We start from the raw sequence: 10,016 nt of genomic DNA on the forward strand, positions 1-10,016 counted from the left end.
TGAGACGTGAGAAATGGGCATCCCTGCACAGCTTCTGTCACCCACTGGCCTCCAGAGTCTGGCCAGACTGGTCCTTCCACCTCCTGGAGAGCCACGAGTTGGTCTCACTCACGGCATCTGGGAACAAGGGTGCCAGGCTGAAGGTCTGTCCCCTGATGCCTCCAAGGCCCCAGTCCCTGGTTCCAGGAGCAGTCTGAGTTCTGTGCTTCTGGGAAGTCACAAGGCATACTACAAGGCAATGAAAATGGAAAAGTTCAGTGATTGCTTTCGGAGAAAACAAATGGCTAGGGGTGAGGGGATGAGCCAATGTTTTCTTGCCTGAAGTTTAGTGAAATGCACTTCATTTTCTCATATTTCTGCTCCACTGAGCCCTCCACCCTCTCCTGCCCAGGGCTGACCATGCCTTTCTGTCCTTGGGCAGCTCTGGTCCCCCGGGCCCAGGGAAGAGGCATTTGAGGATGACTGGGCTGGGGCAGGTGGTCTGACCCACCCCTGCCTCCAGCATGGGTAGGTAGTCATTCAGAGGAGTGTTTCAGGGAGGGGACAGCTTCGATGGGAGACTGACCTGGAGGCAAGGTGCAGACGCCGGGGTCGTAGGAATAGTTGGGTGGTGGGCAGTTGCTTGAGGGCCGGAAGCTGATGGAATCATTTGAATAGGGTCAGCGGGCCCCACAGCAGCTGTGCTGGTCCACTAAGTCTCCCAAAGGTCAGCACAGAGTTTGCAGCACAGAGTCCTTAACACAGAGCATTGAGGCCTTTCTCTCTGCCTTGTGACTTTTTTTGGAAATCTGGACATGTTGCATTGAGTAACAGGAACTGAGGCAAACAGGATTTAGTGTAAGGAGCTAGGTCAGTCTGGCTCAGAGCTGGACTGCGTTTCATGTATGTTGTAACCATAGGTAAAAACAGAAAGAAAAACACCAGTACAGTATATTAATGCATATATATGGAATTTAGAAAGATGGTAATGATGACCCTATATGAGAAACGGCAAAAGAGACACAGATAATAAAGAACAGACTTTTGGACTCGGACCCTGTGGGAGAAGGCGAGAGTGGGATGACTTGAGAGAATAACATTGAAAAATGTATATTACCTTATATGAAATAGATCACCAGTCTAAGTTCGATGAGTGAAACAGGGTACTCAAAGCTGGTACACTGGGACAACCCAGAGGGATGGGAAAGGGAGGGAGATAGGAGTTGGGTTCAGGATGGGGGACACATGTACATCCATGGCTGATTCATGTCAATGTATGGCAAAAACCACTGCAATATTGTGAAGTAATTGGCCTCCAATTAAAACAAATAAATTAATTTTTTTTTTAAAGGCTTTGAATTCCTCTCATGTGCACGTTTCAGTCTCTCCGATTACCTCTAGGTTTCTTTGGGAATTCCTTCTTAAACTGAGTGTGTACCTTTCATTTCTCGGTTGTAACCTCCTGTTTTCACACTGGAGCTAGTATAGTGACATCACAGTCATCTTATCACCAGTCTTTCCAGTGGGCCAGAGCCCCTGGGCTGTAACCTTCAGACGGCTTGGTTAGTCTTTTCTCCTCTCCCTTAAAGTGAGATGAAAGGCCAGCTGGGGCTCCAGGTATCCAGCTGAGCTTGCCCTAGGTGTTAAGGCTCTGGTAAATTATTTACCCTTGAGTGCAGACCTTTGCTAAGGAAAACAGAAGTTTGGGGGCATATTTCAAAACAGTTGCTCCCCTTTCTTCCTGCTAGAAACACAAGTGAGGCTTCTGAAGGGAAAACTCAAAGACTGGGACCCTTCTTGAAATGGGACATCCCAGAGTTTTTCATCTCAAGCTAGTCCACATTCAGCCTCTAGCCATTAGTCAATTTCTGCTTACGTGTTTCAGCCCGTTAATGGCTCCAGCAGCTTTTTGTCCCCATAAGCTGGAACTGTGTATCTGCCCGCCTGTCTCCTAAGTTTCTGGGGCAGCAGTCTGCCCTGGGACTTCAGTTCTCTGAAAGATCTAAGAAGAAATGTTGATTTTCAGCTTGTTCCACATTTTTCTTGTGAGGATGAGAACGAAGAGTTCTCAACTCTACATCCTGGACCAGAATCTAGAAGTCCTCTGAATACATTTAAAAATCAAGTTGTGATGTATTTTGTGCTCAGTTACTTAAAGCCTCTTGAAAAATTCAGATCAAAGGGACAAATTATTTCTTGCGTAAGCAATCTGCATAATTGTCTCAATTACCTCTTCTGCATGTCAGGGCATATGACCTTCGGTCAGTCTCAGAACAGCTCGGGTTGTAAAGGATGTGCCACAGTTTGGGGAGCAAGGAGGCTCATCTCACAGGCAGGGTGTGAGCTGTGAGTAGGGCCCAGACCAGGGTGCAAAATGTAAGGAGGCCTGATTCTCAGGCACCAGGTCTGCACAGGACCAACCCCAAGAGGGTGTCTCCTTAAATTTTAAACCTGAGTGCCTTGCTCAATTGCTTGAGTCCCAGCTCTGCTTAAGAGCATGAGCTCTGAGTCCAGACTGCCCAGCCTCACCTTTGTCTGCTGCCTACTGGCCGAGTGACCTGTTGTTTTTACTGTTTGGTTGCTCAGTTGTGTCTGACTCTGCAATCCCATGGACTGCAGCTTGCCGGGTTCCTCTGTCCATGGGATTCTCCAGGCAAGAATACTGGAGTGGGTAGCCATTTTCTTTTCCAGGGGATCTTCCTGGCCCAGGGATCGAACCCATGTCTCCTGGACTGGGAAGCGCATTGTTTAATACTGAGCCATCAGTGACATTGGGTGAGATAATAACCTCTCTGTGCCTCAGTTTCCTCACTTGCAGCGTGGAGATATAAGTGTTTATAGACTGGGAGTGGGGAGAGTAGACTGAACGTCTATAGTAGAATCCATATGTTATTAATAGACTCCTAACTCCCAGTGTGACAGTATCAGAGATGGGACCTTTGGGAAGTGATCAGGTCATGAGGCTCCACCTTCAGGAATGAGGTTAGTGTCCTTGCAAAGCAGACTCCAGGGAGCGACTCTCCTTCCATCATGAGAGAACTGAGTGAAAAGAGAGCCATCCATGAACCAGGAAACCCAGACCAGATACCAAACCTGCCAGCACACTGATGTTAGACTTCCCGTCTGCAGAGCCAAGAAAGAAGCTTCTATTGTTTATAAACCACCTGGGCTCCCCAGGTGGTGCTAGTGGTAAAGAACCCACCTGCCAATGCAGGAGACATAAAAGATGTGGGTTTAATCCCTGAGTCGGGAAGATTCCCTGGAGGAGGAAATAACAACTCACTCCAGTATTCTTGCCTGGAGAATCCCATGAACAGAGGATCCTGGCAGGCTACAGTCCATGGGGTCACAGAGAGTCAGACACAAGTGATGCAAATTAGCACATCCGTAGGTATAAGCCACCAAGTCTGTAGTATTCTGTTATAGCAGTCCAAACAGACTAAGATGCTGGCAAATAGTAAGCCCTCAGAAATGTCACTTCTTTCACTGTCCTCTCTTGACTCCTGTTGCAGACGCTGCTGTTCTACTGGGTTCCCTCGACCATTCTAAGTTCTCCTGCAGCCCTGCCAGCTCACCTCTGCATCCTCTGTCTTCTGTTATCAGCTTGGCTGCCGGCCGACTCTTTCTTGCACCCCAGAGCTTTCCCACCCCATGTGAAGGGGTGGGCAGTAAATGCCTGTGGCAGCCCTCAGCCAGGAGGGTGGGAATCAGTGGGTGAAACCCTGGTACCTGGTGCAGAACAATTCCAGGATGTTTTCCAAATTTCCTCAGAGGGAAACTGCTCATGTGTGTGTGCTTAGATGCTCAGTCATGTCCGACTCTTTGTGACTCCATGGGATTCTCCTGGTAAGAATACTGGAACGGGTTGCCATTTCCTCCTTCAGGGGATATTTCCGACCCAGAGATTGAACCCATGTCTCTAGCATCTCCTATGTTGGCAAGTGGATTCTTTACCACTAGCATCAAATGGGAAACTGCAGCTTTATCATCCTTCCTTCCCAATCCCTGCCTCCTGGAGTTGTTGCCCTATCTCAGGGGCTGAATCCACGCTCAGTCTCAGGGTCTGCTTTTGGGGGGATTCAAATGAAGCATTTGTCAATGGTGAGTTTCATCTCTGGAAAAGCCCCCCTCTGTGGTTTCCCAGGACATCTGTCCAGTATGTGTGTATGAGATGAGGATTCATTCAGTAACACATCCTGTGCACCTGTTAGGAATTGCTGGGTGAGCTTCTCAGCCAAGGCTTGGGGCCGTCAACTGCAGGACACGTGATGCCCACTTTGTGGCCAACACTGATTAGAGCAGGTGTTGGTCAGTGAGGAACAGCGTGCACTCTGGACTGCCGGCTGGGGGCTGGACCTTGGTTCCACCCCATAAAGCCATGTGACCTTGGGTCACTATGCTGCTGAGCCTCAGATGGTCATCTGTGAAATGGGTAGAGCCCAGAGGACCTGCCGTGAACATGGAGTGAGTTGATGCCCAGATGCTCCTGATGGGCTTGTGCATCAGTGGGCAAGTTCCAGTCCAGTAAAAAGTTTAACAGCCCATTTCCCTTCATTGCCTTCTGATTCAGAAAAACAAAATCACCTCCACATCCACTAAAACTGCCTTCCCTTTAGGAGATAGAAAAGCAGTGACTGACTCATCAAACCCCCCAAAAGACCCAAATGATGTTTTCTAATTTCCCATCGTGGCCACTCACTGCTGAGGCTGTCTTATTGAAAGTTAATCCGAGTTGACACGGTTACCCCAAAGAAAATACACTTCTCCTCAATGATGTGACAGAGAGACAGAGCCAAGAAATTTTATCTGAAAAAATCCAAAGGGATTGAAGAGTCTGACTTCCCCTTCATGCTGAGCATCTGTAATTTGACAGTTTGCTGATGAAAGAAAAAAAAAAAAATCCTATCTTCTCAGCAGTGAAGGAGCCTGTCTGGTAAGGGAGATTTCAGGGGAAGAAAGTAGAAAATTTCCCCCAACTCCTCCTTTCTTAAGTTGAACAGGAGCCTATGTTGGTTCCCATCTCACTCTCCGCCTCTGTTCTGCCTGCCTGTCTGTTCCTGTCTCTCTCTCTCTCTCTCTTCACACTTGCATTTCCTGCTCTTCAGCCACATTTGCTCACCTTGAGGCCCTCCTGCCACTTGCCACCACTCCACTGCCTTCTGAGACATCCCCATTCTCCCCTGTGCTGGGTCTCTCCATCAGCTGTAAGTGTGCAGACCTCACCGTGCACTCAGCATTGGCTTGTCCCTAAAAATGCTGCTGAGACCTGTCACAGCTGGAGGGAGGGTCAGCTTGCTGGCACCCAGAGAATCTTCCATCCAAATCTAAGGGTTCCTCTCCTCCAGTGCATCTCTCCCCCTGGAGGATTCCAGGCTATGCTGACACCCTGGTGTTTTGGAAGCTGTGAAGCGTTGGACGTCAGGTTAATCCTGACTCCTGGCTTTCCTTTGTTCAGAGCCACTCCTATAATGAGCCAGAAAAGAAAGTTACCCCCACCCTACAGAAAACACATGCCCTCCATCCAGGGCTGATATTCCTCCTCCATCCAGGGCTGGTGCTGATATTCATACAGTCCCATTGGGGGTGGATTCAAATGCTGTTCTAGCCATCAGGCTGCTGGTGGGTGTCTAGAAAAAGTTTAGGCCTCATAGGAGAAGGAAACTCCTCATCACCAAGCTGTGCTCCCCACTTGTAAGCAGCCCAGGCCCCAACTCTATTCTTCTTTGGGGGTCACTGAACCAGGTTCAAATGTCCTTATTGTTTGTCTAATAATATAAGTAGCAAAGGATCCGGGGAAGGCAATGGCACCCCACTCCAGTACTCTTGCCTGGAAAATCCCATGGATGGAGGAGCCTGGTAGGCTGCAGTCCATAGGGTCGCTGAGGGTCAGACACGGCTAAGCGACTTCACTTTCACTTTTCACTTTCATGCATTAGAGAAGGAAATGGCAACCCACTCCAGTGTTCTTGCCTGGAGAATCCCAGGGATGAGGGAGCCTGGTGGGCTGCCGTCTGTGGGGTCACACAGAGTCGGACACGACTGAAGTGACTTAGCAGCAGCAGCAGCAAAGGATCAGTATCTCAAACTGAGTGTGTTTATCACAGGACTCTTTCCATTTCAAGTAACAAAAGTTCAACTCAAACTAGCTTGAGCAAAAAAATGTTCAGAGATGAACCAGCTTCAGGAATGGCTAGATCCAGGGGATCTGACAATGACACATTTAATCTCTCTCTCTCCATCCTTTAACTATGCTATTGCCCATGTAAGTTCCATTCCCAAGTAGGGGCAACCCTCGGCTCTTCCTTTAAACACAACAGTGCTGGGAACCCATGGCAGGAACTGCTTACAGAAGGGAGGCAGGCCCTGGAGAATCACCATTCGAGTGGCCCCCATGCTACAATGAGGGGAAAGTCCAGAAATCCCAGGGTCTGTGGGACTTGTGATTATGCAGCCCTGCCCTCCCCGTGTGGTTCAGCATCTTGGGAGAATGAGTAGCAGGGACTGTCTGCTGAAATTCCGACTAGGATGGCCTTGGGGGTCCAGTCTCAGATCCCTCCCTGGGGCAGCCCCTGGGCTCCTTGAGAGTCCAAGGCTGAAATAAGTCCACACCAACCAAACCCTCAGCTGGGGGGCTGGGGGCCCAAATGCGGACAAGGTGCTCAGGGCAGTGAGGGGGCTTGAGGGCCCCCCAGGGCAGCCTCCTCACTGGCCCAGGACTGTCCCACCTGACGCAGACCCCCACCTTTCAGGTAAGCATATGGACAGGTTAGGAATGAATGAGACCTCAGGACGGGGGGCCCAGTCTCCCCCAAGCTGGGGACATTGGCTGGAAACTGCCCTGTCCCCGCAGCCACTGTAGGAATAAACGTGAAAATGTCTGAAAAGCACTAGTGCTCTAAGCTCTCAGTTAAAATAAGTGGCAATGATGACGACGTAGACTAATCTTCCCACTTTGTTCCCCATGGTGACTTTGTTCCTCAGGTCCTGCATGTCCCAGGACCCCCCACGCCTGCAGAGGGACCTGAGCCCCTCAGAGCTCCCTTGCTGATACAGTGGTTTCCTCTTTGCCTCACAGAATAGGCACTTTCTGGGGCCCAGAACCCAGATCCTGCCCCAGACGACCACTCACAGTCACCCCACTGCCTGCTCCTGACCCATCCAGAGCTCTAATTCTTAGTTTCAGGTGCAGCCAAACAAGGTCCTGTGTCTGAGGGCAGCGGGCAGGGGCCCGGCGGGCTGGGGGATCCATCCATCCCCAGGGAAAGCTGGCAGTGTTGCATCTGTCCAGAACATGCCAGTGGTAAGATGTGGTGACTTTCATTCTCAAGGCCATGGTGCTGGGTCTGTATCACCCCTGCAGGGTGCAGCTCTGCTGAGAAGCTGCCCCTTCTTATGTGTTCCCGCAGCCCGCCTGCCCACCCCTCTCTGCCCCCCACTTGCCTCCCCTCCTGGGCTCAGGCTGGAGTTGGAGGTGGGTGACTCTCCCTGAGCCAGGCCCCCTGACGCAGACTGATGTTTACTTCCCTGTTTGCTTTGCCTTGGGTTGGGTTTAGGAATGTTACAAAATGACTGTTTATGCCGCAGATGAAACCTGAGTGACAGTTCCTCTTTCCCACAAATACTTCTGATTATTTCCAAAGTCAATTCCAGACCTCCAGGGTCCTGTGGGTGCAGACCTGTGTGTTTCCAGGCCCCAAGGGAACTTCTCTGACCTCAGGAGACCTCAGTTAACATATGCTGTGAAATGGGGCTGGGGGAGACCTTCTCTGGGGGATGCTGGGAAACATGATAGACTCACACTAAGGCTGACCCTTTTAGTTTTGTGTTTTAAAGATTTATTATTTGTTTTTTTTTTTATTTTTTTGGTTGTGGTGGGTCTTCATTGCTGCTTGTGGGCTTTCTCCAGTTGCAGTGAGCCAGGGCTACTCTTCATTGCAGTACACAGGCTTCTCATCGCGGTGGCTTCTCTCTTGTTGCAGAGCATGGGCTCTAGGGTACGCAGGCCTCAGTAGGTCCAGCATGTGGGCTCGATACTTGTGGTTCCTGGGCTCTAGCGCACAGACTCAGTGGTTGCGGCACGCTGGCTTCGTTGTTCCACGGCATGTGGGGTCTTCCCGGACCATGGATTGAACCGGTGGCCCTTGCATTGTAAGGCAGATTTCAATGGACCACCAGGGAAGCCTGAGGATGACTCTTTGGACAAACTCACCTGTAACTTCTCTCGGGGGTTTTGGAGGGTGGAGGAAGGCTATGGTCCATGTCTGCCTGACATGCCTCCATCAAGGATGGCTCCTGGGGAGATGCTGCTCTGGGTCTGCACACCCTGGGATCCAGCCAGCTCAGCTGCCTGTGCCCTGTGGAGGGCTGGTCGTGAGGACAGGCAGGTTGCTCATCTAGGCTGGTCAGCTTGCCTGGTTTTCAGCTGTAGCACCAAAAGTCCCACGTCCTACGTGACATTTCAGTCCTGGTCAAATCAAGACAGTGGGTCACGGAAACTTGGCTTCCCCGTGAGCAGAGTGGGGATGGTAATAGGGTTGTTGCGAGGACTTAACAGGATCACGCACGTGAAGTGCATACAGTCAGAGAGAGTTGTCAGATCACCAAGCGAGGCAGAGGGAGAAATCGACATGTGGGCAGCTGGGTTGCCACAGGAGGATGAGGATGGTCTCAGCTCAGGCTTCATGCCTCCCCTTCCCCCTACCTCCCCAGGCCTCACTTGTGGAGCATTAATTGTGCACCTGCTGCATGTCATATCAGGACTCTCCATGGAGCAGTTTCTAGTCTGCATAATATTATTCCCATTTTATGGATGAGAAACTGGAGGCGCCCAGAGCTAAAGCCGCCTGCCCACAGCAAGTCCTCCAGAGTCACTCACTCAGGCCTGTCTGACATCAAAAGCTCTCACTCTTCCCAAGACTCTGCACTGCGTCCAGGAGGGAAAGAAACTCCCAGAATCAAAGTCAGAGATGAAACACTGGATGGCAAATGCCCTCATGGACCCTGGAACATGCTGACCCCAGTGGAAACCCTTGGGGGCTCAAGGCCATGGGTCTGTTTCTTCCTCACACGTGCACACCGAGTGGGCAGTGTCCTGTGGCTTGTGGGCATGGCTGGGGCTGCGTGGAGTTCACTATTTACCTGACCTCTGATCTCCTCTCTGTCTGTGCGCAAACTGGCGTCTGTTCAAGGCTTGGCTCAGGATCGAAAACCCAACTCCTGGCACAGACTCGGCTGCCTTTGCCCTGCACTGACATCTGTTGTCCTGGCTGGCTCTGCCCAGGCTCCCAGAGCTGTCACTGCTGAGACCTTTTCCCCGCAGCCTCTTCCCCCTATCCACCCTCCCCCCAACCTTGCCCTATTCCCGACTCCAACAGAGTCCCAGGGAAGAGACTTGGATGAGTCTCAGTCCAAAGGGGTAAAGTGAGATTTCTTCAGTTTCCCAGAAATAGTCCTAAACGATTTTTTATTCAGCTCATTAACTCATGTGAAGTTGTCTAAAGCCAAGTCAACTCAGATTAAGTCCATTCGAGTCAATGTGGATCCAATCAGGCCAAGTTAGCCTACTGGTGCCCACCCTCTTTCCATCCCATTCCCATATTCATTGAAGGTACTCATGGCACAGGCCTGAGGAGATGCTGGGAGGGTTGCCACAGCCAGGAAAATGGTCCAGGGTCTAGCAGACAGCAGTGGTGCAAAGTGCTTCGTCCATAAGTGGGCAGGTTTGGGAAAAAAGAGGCCAGGAGTGTAGTTCTGGACTTAAATGGTATAGGTTCCCATCTTTGCTTGGAAATTTGCTGACCACATAACATGAGAAAAGGGACCCAGCTAGGGTGAGTCTCACCTCCTCCTCTTCTCTGTAAGACGGGAATAATGATGGCACCTAAGGTGGGAGTCAGATAGGGATGAAACAAAAGGCTTCAGAGTGTACCTGGCCATTGGCAGCAGTGGACCGCAGGAGCCAACACTGTGTTTATTAACATCATCCTGTTTATTCCTCCACGTCCTCTGGGCTACCCTGTGCTGGGCAAGATGACTCA

Source organism: Bubalus bubalis, chromosome 14, assembly GCF_019923935.1.
Source record: "Bubalus bubalis isolate 160015118507 breed Murrah chromosome 14, NDDB_SH_1, whole genome shotgun sequence".
NCBI classification, from domain to species: Eukaryota; Metazoa; Chordata; class Mammalia; order Artiodactyla; family Bovidae; genus Bubalus; species Bubalus bubalis.